Source organism: Euprymna scolopes, chromosome 46 (assembly GCF_053919585.1).
Source record: "Euprymna scolopes isolate OS-2025 chromosome 46, ASM5391958v1, whole genome shotgun sequence".
Lineage (NCBI taxonomy): Eukaryota > Metazoa > Mollusca > Cephalopoda > Sepiida > Sepiolidae > Euprymna > Euprymna scolopes.
In genome coordinates, this window is record NC_136527.1 from 80,900,518 (window position 1) to 80,915,678 (window position 15,161).

The 15,161-nt window shown below is 37.0% G+C and overlaps 1 long non-coding RNA gene across 1 annotated transcript; it reads left to right on the top strand.

Annotated features, from left to right (window-relative positions):
- The first annotated feature begins 6,792 nt into the window (after nucleotides 1–6,792).
- On the top strand, nucleotides 6,793–14,933 carry LOC145270678 (uncharacterized). Its single transcript, XR_013865507.1, has 2 exons — nucleotides 6,793–7,448; nucleotides 12,987–14,933. It is a non-coding gene; the product is annotated as an uncharacterized LOC145270678 (long non-coding RNA).
- Nucleotides 14,934–15,161: the final 228 nt, after the last annotated feature.

Sequence of the window (15,161 nt, forward strand, 5' to 3'; positions counted from 1 at the left end):
TCTTGTCCAGCTGGAGTCCAGGCTCGAACCACATTCCGAGGATCATCAGTCCAGCCGAACGCACCTGGAAGCGAGTTTACCTCAGTCCAGGCACCCAACCGCAGACCAACAGACTTGCTTCTATTGATCACGGCCCCTGTGATATCTTCATACTCAGCGATCGCCTCTATCACCACTTTAAGAGCGAGACATCTTGCAGCAAACACGGTGACGTCATCGGGGTATGCAGACACCCTGGCAAATTTGCTGCCAGGTAGAGCTATGCCGTGCAGGACTGGTCGCGCCGCCTCGTCCCTTAATTTGCGAAGAAAGGGCTCCAAGCCGGAACATATAACAGAGGCAACAGCGGGCAACCCTGACGCACCGACCGGGAGACCCCAAAGGGCTCCAACAACCTACCATTAGCTTGCCCCAGGACTGCAGGATCACAATACAGAGCAGAGACCTACTTGTGGAAGTCCGGACCAAAGCCAGCGCTTTCCACAACAGATCTCAAGAACCCATTGTCCACCCTATCGAACGCCTTGGACTGATCTAAATTGATCAGCGCGGCTTCCATTTCGGCTTCTACACTCTCTATGATCGTGCGAACCAAGTGCAAATTGTTTTGAATCGATCGACCCTTCACAGTGTAGTTCTGATCCGGCTCGACCAAGTCACCGATAACAACCTGCAGTTCGCAAGAACGTGGAACAAAATCTTGAAATCTGCGTTAAGCAGTGTTATGGGTCTATAATCATCTAGATTCCCCCCTCAATGCCGATCCCCCTTCTTCAGAAGCGTGACCACTCCTTTGGTAACCTGCCTCGAGATCGAGTCCTGGGCAAACCAGTGGTTAAACATGCCCGTCAGAAGGGGCACAAACATGGGCGACAGCCTCAAGTACAGTTCATAGGGCAAACCATCGAGCCCCGGAGATTTATTGTGGCCAACCTTCTTCAACGCGGTAATGACCTCACACTCCGTAAACATCCCTTGCAGCTAGCCGCTCGGGCTGCAGTAATGCGGGGCGAGCCAGCTAAATAGCTGCCAAACTCCTGGCCGCGGAGTTTTGGTAGTTGGATTAAGCGTTCCTCCAAATATTGCCGAAACCCACTGCAGATCTCCCATGCTGATACGAGAGAGAACCTTTCAAGGTTTTTCACCTCCCAAATGTACCCATCCAAGCCGCGTCTTTGGGCGGCCTTACACTAAACAGCGTCAACATTCACGGCTTCGTTAGAGACGCTTTTTAACCTAGCTCTACATGACCTTTGTAATACTCGTTAGCCAAGCGATTCAGGTCCCCCTTAACTAGAGCTAGTTCTAGGGAATCCCCCCTGCCACCACCCGGGTCAGTCTATCATCTAGCTGCCTTTCGGTCTGCACCCTAGTTAATGGCTATATTGGACACAATAGAGACTAATGCCTTAAGCCTAACCCACCAGCTACTCCCAGTAACCGCCCCAGCTAACTCCCTCTGAATTAGTGACGTCAGCTGACATTCAACTTCTAGTAGCCAGCCAACCTAGACCTATTACCTAATTTCAGATGGGCAAACACAAGTTTGTGGTCCGAATGACCTAGCCAGTGGAATGTGGGACAAGATAGGAAATCTATGTCGACCCTTCTAATTAACATTCTGTCCAAGTATGTGCTGTGCTCGGACAGACGGCCAAACTAGCATGCCACGTCCACATCTCCCTCCCGGGGTGATCCAGACGGAACCTGTCAGCCAGATCGCACGAGGCCATCCGGTCAAACAGGCTGCTATCACACCGCCCCGACCCTCTAACCCCCCGACCTTATTTATATTGGGGTCCAGGACGGCATTCCAGTCCCCCATTAAAACTACCCGCTCCAGACCCGAAGAGAGAAACCCCTCCACCTGCCAAAAAAAGGAAACTCTCTCACTGTGGATGTTCGGCGCATAAACTGCCATGATCCGGAATGCGCCGCTGTTAATGGCAACATCGACAATGACCAGCCTCCCATGAGCGTCTGTGTGGACAATGGTAACCGTCGCAGACAGAGTGCAACACACTAGTACAGAAACCCCCCCGGCTCCGGGGGCTGCCATCATAAACGTCAAAATCGCTTACCAGCACATCGCAATCCCCAGCCCCAACAAAGTATATCTCCTGCAGTGCAGCTATGTCTAACTCAAGGGCCACAAGATTCCTCAGAATGTGAGCAGCCTTGCTGCGGGCTCTCATGCCCCTTGCATTCAAACTAGCTAGGTTGTCGACTAAGGGTCTGAAGTCCTCGGGGGTAAGTACGTCGAAGGCCTGACCAAGACTGCCTGTGAGCAGGTCGGACATAAGTAGTCCGCCTCGAGCCAGGCCCCCCACATCCAAGGGGAACAACATCAACTTAATCGCCCTATAGAAGGAGGGGTGAAGCATGGGACCCCCATCACTGTGACAACCGTCCTTCTTCGGGACTGGTATTCTGGTCACAGTCTGATATTTTTCCAGGTTAGGTCTCCCTTTGCCCAGCTCTCCGCTTCTTCCTTTGACGGCAAAAGGAGATCCCACGTGGCGTGATACCGCCTCACTAGATACTGGGCCGGGATTTTTAGATCACCCAGTATTTCCATCATTCTATCCAAGGGAACACCGATGAGCCCCTTTACGTTGGCCTTGAGGGTTATAAAAGACAATGTTCTTTCTTTGATGTCTTCCAGAGTTCCTGGCAACGCTTTCATAGTGTTTCCTTGCATGTACTCCCGATACTTGCTTTCAAACAAGTTCCTGTAGTACTCAGGAGTCTTCTTCGGGCCTTCCTTCTGGCCCCAGGCTCCTCCTGTCTTCTCAGGTTCCTCTGGCATGCTGGTTCCAGCTGGCTGCTGAATATCAAGCTTTCGTCTTTGCGCTGCTGGAATCAGGGAGGCGTCACTTGGTGTGAGGGCTGACCACTCTACCGCGCTGGCTGGCGTTGTGTCCTTTGATCCTCCTACCCCCGGGGAGCACCCATCAACCACGATGACGTCTAGAGATTTACTTTTTCGCAGCCCTTCTGCTGCTGACTTCTGGGGGCTGCTGGATTCTGATTGTGAGTGTGTCGGCGGCATAGCTGCTTCTTCGTCCAGCATCTGTTTACCGGCCTCCTCTGCTTCTTCTTGTTTATAGCCTTGCAGGCTTCCTCACCGCCTGGGGTGCCCTGGACGAACTTCTTCCATGCGGCCAGTTCCTCTTCCTTCATTGTGGCCACCACGGTTGCGGGTATTATCCATGGTTTTTCAACCCTCTTCTGAAAGGGTCCTGTTACTGCGCCCAGGTCGACCACTGCTACTCTTGAAATGCTAGGGTTGCCTTCTGGGGTGGCAGCCCCCGGACCCGTACTCGAACTGACCATACTCGCCGAACCGACTGCTCTGGGGTTGCCTTTTAGGGTGGCAACCCTTGACACCATACTGACCGAACTGGGCGTGGCGACCCTCGGAGCCGAACCGACCGTATTCGTATCGACCATACAGGAGGTGGTGGCCCCCGGAACCGAACCAACCGAACTGGGGGCGGCGACACCTGTAACACTTCTCAAACTGGGGGTGCCTTTCGGGACATCATCCCCCGAGCCTTTCACGGACACTACACCAGGGGCGTACCCCATGGTGAAGAGGTAGAGGCCTAATACCCCCCCTAGGTGTTGGCCCAGTGCCCTTTCCCAACCCTGAGCTAATCTAAGTAGTTAGATCGCCTACTGTTTTCTGGGTCACCGAAACAAGCGGGTAGATCCCTAGTGGGGATTGGGAATAGTTCATATCAGGTGTAGGGAGGAAAAATAAATAGATTGTCAAAAACAAAAAGGGGAAGATTAGGCACCGACCTTCGAGTAGGGGTTGATCAGGATCTCATTTGTACCACCAGTCAAGAGTCTCTTTACTTTTTATTTGTCTAACCTAGCGGGATGGGCTCTGTAGGACACAGTACTGCATGTGCCATGCTTATGGTGGTAACACAAATTTAAACTTGGTGCCTCGTCGGTTGCACAAGCTAGCGTCATGCACCCACCTCTTGTCAAAGGCCACTCGAGGCAACCTCTTCCAATCGCATCTGATCTTTCCTTAAAGCAGATGTTTAAAGTAGACGATCAGATCCCGATCCGGAACAGATATCCCAACCTGTCTCCTCTCTTGAGGCTTGTATTTACGAACATTCGTGGGCTTAGAACTAATTTAAATGATGTTGAAGCATTTCTCCTAACAAACACCCCGGATATCTTAGCACTAAGTAATCTAACCTACATTTCTCCATCCCGTCCAACTACTTTAACATGCCTGGATACACCCCACTCTGCCGTAAGGACTCTGACTTGTTTTTAAACTTGACTGCAGTTTCATGTTTCATCCTTTTTCGAAAATATTTTCAAATATTCCTGACTTGTTATCATTAGCACTTTATGAATAATCTGTGGGTGTATGTGTGTGAGTGTGTGTGTGTGTATATGTGTGTATGTGTATGTGTGTGTATGTGTGTATGTTTATGTGTGTGCGTGTATATGTGTATGTGTTTGTGTGTATGTGTGTGTATGTTTATGTGTGTGTGTGCGTATGTGTTTGTGTGTATGTGTGTGTATGTGTGTATGTTTATGTGTGTGTATAATAAATTATGCTTATTTTTAAACTTTACTGCAGTTTCATGGTTCATCCGTTTTTGAAAATACTTTCAAATATTCCTGACTTGTAATCCTTAGCACCTTATGAATAATCTGTGTGTGTATGTGTGTGTGTATGTGTGTATGTGTTTGTGTGTGTATGTGTATGTGTGAGTATGTATGTGTATGTGTGTATGTCTGTGTATGTATGTGTGTGTATGTGTGTGTGTATAATAAATTATGGTTATTTTTAAACTTTACTGCAGTTTCATGGTTCATCCGGTTTTGAAAATATTTTCAAGTATTCCTGACTTGTAATCCTTTAGCACCTTATGAATTATATGTGTGTGTGTGTATGTGTGTATGTGTGTATGTGTGTGTATAATAAATTATGGTTATTTTTTAACTTTACTGCAGTTTCATGGTTCATCCGTTTTTAAAATATTTTCAAATATTCCCGAATTTTTATCAATCAGCACCTTATGAATAATATATGTGTATGTGTAAGAGTGTGTGTATATATATATATATACGTGTGTGGGGGGGTATAATAAATTATGCTTATTTTTAACTTTACTGCAGTTTCATGGTTCATCCGTTTTCGAAACTATTTTCAAATATTCCTGACTTGTAATCCTTAGCACCTTATGAATCATCTGTGTGTGTATGTGTGTGTGTGTGTATGTGTATGTGCGTGTGTGTGTATAATAAATTATGCTTATTTTTTAACTTTACTGCAGTTTCATGGTTCATCCGTTTTCGAAAATACTTTCAAATATTCCTGACTTGTAATCCTTAGCACCTTATAAATAATCTGTGTGTGTCTATGTGTGTGTATGTTTATGTGTGTGTATGTTTATGTGTGTGTGTGTGTGTATAATAAATTATGGTTATTTTTAAACTTTACTGCAGTTTCATATTTCATCCGTTTTTAAAATATTTTCAAATATTTCAGAATTTTTATCAATCAGCACCTTATGAATAACTTATGTGTGTGTGTATATATATATATATATATATATATATATATATATATATATATATATGTATATATATATAGGGTTTGTATTACTGTACACATAGATTCGAAAAAGTTGTCAAAAAACAAATATATAACAAATAAATGTTATCAAAGGCAAGATGAGTTACTTTTCTACCAAACTGGATATATTTTTTGTGTTTTTATTCAATGTAACATGTTTATTCAGTTCGAAAAACATACAGTGTTTACCGATGTGTTGGAAAATTAAAGATGGCGTCTGACTCTCTCTTTAACACGGTAAGATTCGGAAAAGGTATTATAAATAAAAAACTCGCTAAAATACTGTTAAATGTTCTCGTTACATAGGTTGACATATATTCGGCGTTTGTTTAACCGTATTTTGTCTAGTTTTTTATTTATAACACCTTTTCCCAAACTTACCGTGTTAAAGAGAGCCAGACGCCATCTTGAATTTTCCAATACATCGGTAAACACTGTATGTTTTTCGAGCTGAATAAACATGTTACATTGAATAAAAACACAAAAAAATATATCCAGTTTGGTAGAAAAGTAACTTATCTTGCCTTTGATAATATTTATTTGTTATATATTTGTTTTTTGACAACTTTTTCGAATCTATGTTTACAGTAATACAAACCCTATATATATATATATATATATATATATATATATATATATATATATATGTGTGTGTGTGTGTGTGTGTGTGTGTGTGTGTGTGCGTGTGTGTGTAAAAATGTAAAAATATTGCTGAATGTTTATCATTTGTGATATTTTATCTACTTTGTTGAATACCTACTGGAGAGAACTTGAATGCCTACTAGAAACTGTCCTCGAGTGCCTTAGGTCTCTCTGTACAGTGGTTTTTCAGGACAACCTGGCATGAGGATACTTTTTCCATAGAAGTAAACCCTGACTAAATATTCAAAAAAAAACATAGTATTCGCTGCCCAAATAAGATCTCCTTACTATGGCTGACTCACATTATCTTTTACGAGGAATGGTGCACCTTCTCCAAATGATGTTACCTTAAGTAACAGCACGAAGCTGGATACTCCACCAGACTAGATAAATTCTTGCGATGAAATCAAGTAAGACCAAGATACCAAAATGAAAGATATACTACAATATATAAAAATGGTTAATTGGGGAGAGACAAATTATGTTCTCAATTTCTTTAATAAATCAGTGTTTGAAAGATAAAGAACTTTAATGGAACATTCGAATATCTATGTATCTCATACAGAGTTCAAGTGTTACCTCCAGGTTGTGGGCCACTTGGTTTCTGAGAACTTTGGCTGAAGTAAAATAAAACAAAAAATATATGGTAGATAAAATATATATGACAATTAAGTTATACGTAATCTACGCGTTTAATGCCTGTAGGGAATCGTCAGGCTATGCGCATTTGAGCCTTTAAAATGGAATTTTCATTGATAAACGCGCAGACAAAATGGACGTATCTTTAGAATATTTGTGGACGTATGTTCAGATTGTTTGTTCTCATTTCATAATGTATGACTCAACAAAATCAATGAATATTTCTGCATTAAACGACTCTTTGTCTTCCTTCTCTCTCCGTTGCCTCTCACTCTTACTCTTTTTTTTTTTTTGTAATGTAAGTGGGTGTTAGAATTCCTAGAAACCCATATTTATCGGCTTTTTTTCTCAGAAATTGAACAGAACATCCTGGTTTGTTTATCCAATCAAATCGCTATCATATTCTGACGTCACATTTTTTATTCCTATAAAACAAGAAAAGTCCAGGCTTGGCTCACATTCTCCGTTAATTGATATTAACAAGAACGTTTTATAGTTTCCTGCTTGAAATTCCACATCAACGAAAATCGTAACCTGCTTTATAAAAAATGTGAGTATAAATATTATCTCCAAATATTATATATTAATTTTTAATGATTGTCATTCAAGCACCATATTTTTTAGCTAATTATATTTTTTTGTAATCGAATTGTTCAATTTTCAGGGTTTTTTTTTAAATGTGAGTATAATATTATTTCAAAATATTGTATATTAATTTTTAATGATTGTCATTCAAGCACCATATTTTTTAGCTAATTATATTTTTTTGTAATCGAATTGCTCAATTTTCAGGGGTTTTTTTTAAATGTGAGTATAATATTATTTCAAAATATTGTATATTAATTTTTAATGATTGTCATTTAAGCACCATATATTGGTCCCCCGATTTATCGGAGAGAGACCTATGTTTTCAGTGACGTCCGTCCGTTAGTCCGGACGATTGCCAGATAACCGTCCATTAGTTTTACCCAAAATTTTGCCACAAATTGTATTTCACTAAATACATGTGCACAGTAAAATCTTTTTTTGCGAAAATTCACATTGCGTCCTCAGGGACTCAAAAGTGGTAAAAAAATGCCCGTAAATGGCCCCAAAATGACACATTTTGCCCCATAACTTTTGATCCATCCATTAATTTTTTTCAGAAACTTGACATTGCCCTTAATATAAATCCAGTATGGGTGACCCTGGCAAAATTCTGGTTCGCATCCCCGGAGACTTTCAGTGCTAAAAACGCCCCTTTTTGTGGCTCTTTTTTTTTCATATTTCTCAACAAAAACTTGATATGTCTGACTATATAGATGTTTTACACGGTGGTCAACTCAAATATGCATGTATTAAGGCCTGAAGCTGCACCGTTATCCATTGACACTGCGATTCGGCTTCCCCAGGGGCTCAAAAGAGTTCAGAAATGCCCCAAAATGACACTTTTCGCCCCATAACGTTTGAACTCAAAATTTGAAGGCCATTGTTTTTAATATAAATTCTGTATGGGTGACCCCGGCAAAATTCTGGTTCGCATCCCTCTGGGACTTTTAGGGCTAAAATAAACATGCCTTTTTGGATATTTTTTTTTTTTTTTTTTTGTCGACAGATCGAGTTTTTAAAAAAATTGTTTTCAGTAAAAACAACAATACTTGTCATGTCGAAAATAGTAAAATATTCCAAAATTACGAAAATTCATCAAATAGAAAATTTTAGTCAATGTCAAAATTCTTTCCCACTTCCAAAAAAAAAAATTACAATGTAGACTAAGTTTTCGGGGTTGCTAAAAACGAATACAACATTTAAAAATAGTGCAGAGAAATAGTCTTATGATATGAACAAAAAAAATTTTTTTTTCAAAAGTGGGGATAACTTTTCGATATAAATTAATAATTTTGACATTTAAAATGAAAGACGACTGTAAAATATTCAGGTTACAAAATTAAACGTAAAATGAACACCCACTTTATGGCCACCTAGTGATTTTGTTTTTATTGTTTGTTTGTTTTTTTTAGGATTGCATGTAAGCTTTTTTGGGGGGGTTGTATTACTGTACACATAGATTCGAAAAAGTTGTCAAAAAACAAATATATAACAAATAAATGTTATCAAAGGCAAAATAAGTTACTTTTCTACCAAACTGGATATAATTTTCGTGTTTTTATTCAGTTTAACATGTTTATTCAGTTCGAAAACCATACAGTATTTACCGATGTATTGGAAAATTAAAAATGGCGCCCAATTCTCTCTTTAACACGATAAGTTGGGGATAAGATGTAATAAATAATAGATTAGACAAAATACTGTTCGAAATTTGCTCAATATATGTTACCGTGACATAAGTTGACATATATTCGGTGTTTTTTTAATGGTATGTTGTCTAGTTTATTATTTACAACACCTTTTCCCAAACTTACCGTGTTAAAGAGAGAGTCGGGCGCCATTTTGAATTTTCCACCGGTAAACACTGCATGTTTTTCGAGCTAAATAAAAATGTTACATTGAATAAAGACACAAAAAATATATTCAGTTTGGTAGAAAATTAACTTATCTTGTCTTTTATAACATTTATTTGTTATATTTTTGTTTTTCGACAACTTTTTCGAATCTGTTTACAGTAATACAAACCCGGGGATTTATATAAAAATGTGATCCTCACTTTTCTAAAACGTAATTTTTCATATCATGAAAGCTCATTCTCTGTGACATTTTAACCGTTATATTCGTTTTTAGCATCCCTGAAAACCAATAAAGGTTTTTTGGAGTTAGAAAGAATCATGACATTGACCATAATTTTTACAAAATATTGAGTGATATAGCATTTTCCCTAGATGTGAACACATTGAGCATTGCGAATACGGGGACTGCACTTATCCCCCTTTCCGATACTGTAATGGCTGGCGTTTCATATTTACCGATAGCGATATATATTTTATTTTCTAAAAACACAATAGCAGTTGTTGTACTAGATGAATTTTCGTAATTTTTGGATATATTACTATTTTCGACATGACAAGTATGTAATTATTGTTGTGTTTCGATTAAAACCACATTTAAAAATCGATTTCTTAACAATCAGCTTTTTTGTTTACGTTAAAAATAATTTAGAAAATAAAAATGTTTTTATAAACGAAAAATTTGATGATCTTCAAATGTTTTAATCGATAAAAATCTGAATAATTAAAAAGAAAATTATTAAAATTGTCCCTCAATATTTGTATGCTAGATTAAAACCTTCTGATCAAATTAAGATTCTACATTTTTAGGCGGTTACGTGTCAAAATCCTTAAAGACGAGAAGAAAAAAATTAAGAGGAAGAATAATTTTTTAATTTAGAAATTAAATGTAAAATGATCACGGATTTTCGGGCCATTGTCGTTTTAAGTCAGTAAAAATGGTGTACTTATCACCGACTTTAAATTCTAAACCAATAGTTTGTTTTTCTTTCTGCTATTTTTACTAATGTTGTGCATTTTAAGAGTGGGGGAGGGTCTAATGTTTTACAACCTTGTCACCCAGACTTAGGGTTAGTGGATAATTTGTCTAATTGGTTAAAAACTGTGAAACGGCCGGGAAATAGGAGATCAATTTACATTAACTTTGTATACGAAATTGATCCCCCACTTTAAATTCTCAAAATTTAAAAAAAACTTGGTGTTAAAATTTTTTACAAAAAAGTTACGCACCTGAAATGCACATTTACCTACTTATACTAAATGTGAGTGAATCAAACCTTGTTATTTTAAAGGTCTTTTTATTCTTGTGCTCAAATATATACACAGGGTGGAACGATAAAAGTGAAAAACGACACTACAGCTTTATTTGAAAAAACCAGGTGACTTTGTTATGTAGTAGAGTTGATATATATTCAATGTAACCGCCTTCAGCCTCAATCTCCGTCTCGATACAGGTCCGGAGCTGGGAGCATGCCTTTTCAACAAGCGCCGGCCGGAATACTCGGCGGATGGCAGCGACAAGGCTCCCTGTGGTGTTGTGGGAGGTCATGTTGGTGATGTTCTCGACGTACAGCGCCGCCGCTCCGCTGTACTACAGCGGACTAAGGTCGGGGGAAGAGGGGGCGGGGCACTGAGAGACGGGTGCAAAGTCGTATCACTCCTTCTGAAGCCAAGTCTTTTTATAGTGAAAATATTTGTAAATAATTCACTTTTTAAATAGTTTTTAAATAACACAAATATATATATATATATATATATATATATATATATATATATATATATATATATATATATATATATATATATATATATTTGTGTTATTTAAAAACTATTTAAAAAGTGAATTATTTAATATTGCCCTTCATTCTATCTCTCCCCCTTACCCTGTTTATATATATATTTATATTAAACTATTGAAACAGTCATGTCAACTTGACCTCTCTCTCTTTTTTTCTCTCTCTCTCTCTTTCTTTTTCTCTCTCTCTCTCTCTCACGCTTACTCTCTCTCTCTCTGTCTTTCTCTCCCTTTCGTCTTTTTATTTCCCTCTCTGCCCCTCCGTCTTTTTCTTACTCCTTCCCCCTTCCTTCGCCTATTCCTGTTTCTCCTCCCTTCTCTTTAACTGCATTAAACGAAATAGCCACGTCATATAAACGATCATCCAATCAAATTGCTTCAAATTATCACGTGTCTCATCTTTTTGTGACACCATTAACTGAACTGTTGCAAAGAAATGGTTTAAAAAACAATCCACAACATATTAAATTAATTAAAAAAAAATGTAAGTAAATTTTTTCAAAATATTACATTTAGATGAAAAATTGATTGAAATATTTTTCATCGACGACAAATTATTTTTTGTTCATTTTAATTCTATTTATTTTTACATGAAAAAAAAGTAGAAATATTTTACCCCCCCCCTTTTTAATGTTTGTCTGAATTTTTTTTTCCAATTTAAAACGTTTGTTTAAAATAGAGATTTTACCTTTTTAAGGCGATTACGTGTCCGATTCATGAATTGTTTTGGATTTATTAAAGTTTAAATGCAGTTTAAATCCCGTTTTTCTGGAAATGTCGGTTGCAAATGTTTCTTTGAAAAAAAAAATGTTAAAAAATAGTAAAACAGTTTTAATGAGAAAACAAGTTACAAAATAAAAAAAAAATGTTTTATTAAAAATTGTTTCAACAAACAAAAAAATATATAAAAATAAAATATTAAATTTTCATGAAAAAAATAAAAAAAATTTTCCTATACAATTGACGATTTTTATGAAAATATTTTTACATATTTTCTTAAAAAAAATATATTAAAAAATTCTGTGGCACCCCCCAAAAAAACTTCAATGAAAAAAAAGTTGTGAAAAAAAAAAATTATTACCTTTCACGTGGGGGTTCACTTTTCAATTATAACGTAGTACTAAATTGAACACGGACTTTGTGGCCACAATAGATAAATAGATGAGAGAGGGAAATTAAATTGCGTCTGTTGCAACGATCGGCTCAAACCGATGATTGACGGGAATTCCCGAGAATCCGGGTCAAATTATGCAACAGTACCAAATATTTAAATATTGACTTTTTTTTTTAAATCTTTCCATTCGATAAAAATAATCGGCAAAAAAAATTAAACTAAAAACCATGGGGGGGGGGATAAGCAGCTGTATATATTTACAGGAGGAAAGTGTAGTATCGGTTTTTGATACTACACTTGATCTTTTTTTTGCCATTGGTGAGAGAAAAAGAAATCCTTCTAGACTGAGGTAATTTAATTTTTTGGTTGTCTCAGTGCAGATTCCCTTTTTAAAATCGTCTTTGTGTCTATCTCTGCCCTCGTGGGGAGGCAAGTAAACAGAGGAAAAATACGAAATAAAAAAAGGGATTAGTGACCCCCTTTTTTTCGTTGATATTGTTCCTGTTTTAACTTTTACTCTATCTATATCTCTATCTCTCTCTCTTATATATATATATATATATCTCTATCTCTCTTTATCTCTCTATGTCTCTCTCTCTCTCTTTCTCTCTCTCTCTTTCTCTCTCTATATATATATATATGTGTGTGTGTGTGTGTGTGTGTGTGTGTAACTATATAATGTCTAAAACGATGTTTAATTGTGAAATCTAATACATTTTCTATTTTGTTTTATTTCAGTTTGACAATGGCTTCCAATAAATTCGAGCAACTTTACCAATGTGTCGCCTGCGAACAACAACTAAACCGACTATCGAAATGCTTGCCATGTTTGCATAGCGTATGTCAGTCGTGTTTTGTAAAAACTTTGGATGAAACGAACACAAACTGCACTTGTCCGAAGTGTCATGCGCAGTTTGTGGATTGGAAAGACTTTGGTGTCTCCCCGATTATCGCAAAGGAATTGATGCTGCAAGAATTCAATTCTTCATCCGAGTTCAACTGTGATTGGTGTTCGGAGGATGGCATTTCATCCGTGGCAAAATTTTGGTGCGGAGAATGCCGAAAGCTTTTGTGTAACCATTGCATCCGAAACCACAAAAGATTTCAGAATACCCACATTTCCAAAGATTTGGATGCGATGCGAAGATCGGATGCAATTGCGTTGGTGATGAAGATGCAGAACACTTGCGATCTTCACAAGAAAGAGTTGGAGATGTTTTGCGAAGGATGCTGCAATTGTTACTGCGACAAATGTTATGCTACGCATGTAAATGACCCGATGACCTCATGCACGAATGTGACCCCGTTAAGGGTCCGCGATGAAATTGTCAAACGCAAGGAGCAGTTCCCCACCCTCGAGCACAAAATGACATCATTTGAAGAAGAAGTGAATGAATCAACGGAAAATCTTTTTCGATTTGTTGAAGAATTCAAATCGGACTGCGCGATAAAACGTGTGCAAATCTGGTCGGAATACGAATCGATTTGTGAAAAAGCGAAACGTGACGCTTTGCGATTGACTGAACAAATCGATGACAAAATGCAAGAAATTTTGGCGAAATGTCATCGAACGAAGCGACAAAACGATGAAATTCTCCAAGAAATTTCCACATGGCAACTGAATTCTGATCATTTGATCAGCAAACATCTTGAAGATTGCGAAGCTTTCCGTGGAATGCAAATGTTGGAAAAACAATGTCCAGTTTTTCGACATGATTTGCCATCGACGGAGACGAAATATGAAATTTTTGTTGAATTTCCTGATTATTGGCGCGAAAAAACCATCGATTGTTCTTTGCGAAACGAAAATGACGCATTCGTCACGTTTGAAAATGTTGGAAGGAAAATCCAAAAAATCCGCAAAGAAAAGCGAATCGATTTGCCAGAAGCAAAAAATGGTCGAATTATACGTTCGATTTTCGTCGACGAAAAAGATGAAAATATTTTTGTTTGCGATGAAAACAATCAATCGCTGATTGAAATGAAAAAAAATGGTGAAATAAAAACTGAATTCCATTTTTTTTCTGTCACAAACGACGAATCATTCGAACCTTTTGACTTTTGTTTTCTTTCGAAAGAAAACATTTTTGTCGTTTGTGGTTTTTCATTAAGAAACAAAAATTTATTGTTTTTAAAAAGAAAAAAACATTTTCCATTTTTTGAATTGAAAAATTTTTTGGAAACGAAAACAAATTTTTATTCTTTGTTTGAAAAAAACGAACAAATTTTTGTTTTGGATGAAAAAAATCAAATCAATTTATTTTCAAAAAATTGTAAAAAATTAAAAGTTTTTAAAATTGAAACAAATTTTAATCCAAATTTTTTTTCCCGCATTCGTTTTGATTTTTTTAATGAAAAGATTTGGTTTTCAAATTCAAATTCATTTCATGACGAATTAATTTGTTTTGATTTGAATTTTAAAAAAATTAATTCGATGAAAAAAGAAATAAATTTTTTTGATTTTAATTTCAACAAATTTGGAAAAATGTTTTTTTGTGATGAAATGGAAATTTTTTGTTTTCCGAAACAAAATTTGTTAAAATTTGAAGAAAAACGAAAATTTTATTTTCCTTCAATTTTTGTTTTTAAAAACAAAATTTTTGTTTCAGTCAAAAAAAACGGAAAATTTGGAATCGAAATTTTTAAAATTTTTTATTGAAAAATAAAAAAAAAAATTAAAAATAATTTTTTATTTTTGTTTTTTCTTTCTCGTGTGTTTCTGTGTTTCTCGTCTATTCGTAACTTTCATAAAATTTTGTTTTTATTAAAAATTATTTGAAAATCCATAAATTTTTTTAACAAATTGTTTTTATTGTTTTTTATTTTTGTGGTTATCTTTACGATTAGTGTTTCCAATTTACTTCCGGTTGTTTCCTTCGTTTTTAGTCGAAATTTTTTTGTTTATAAAATTGT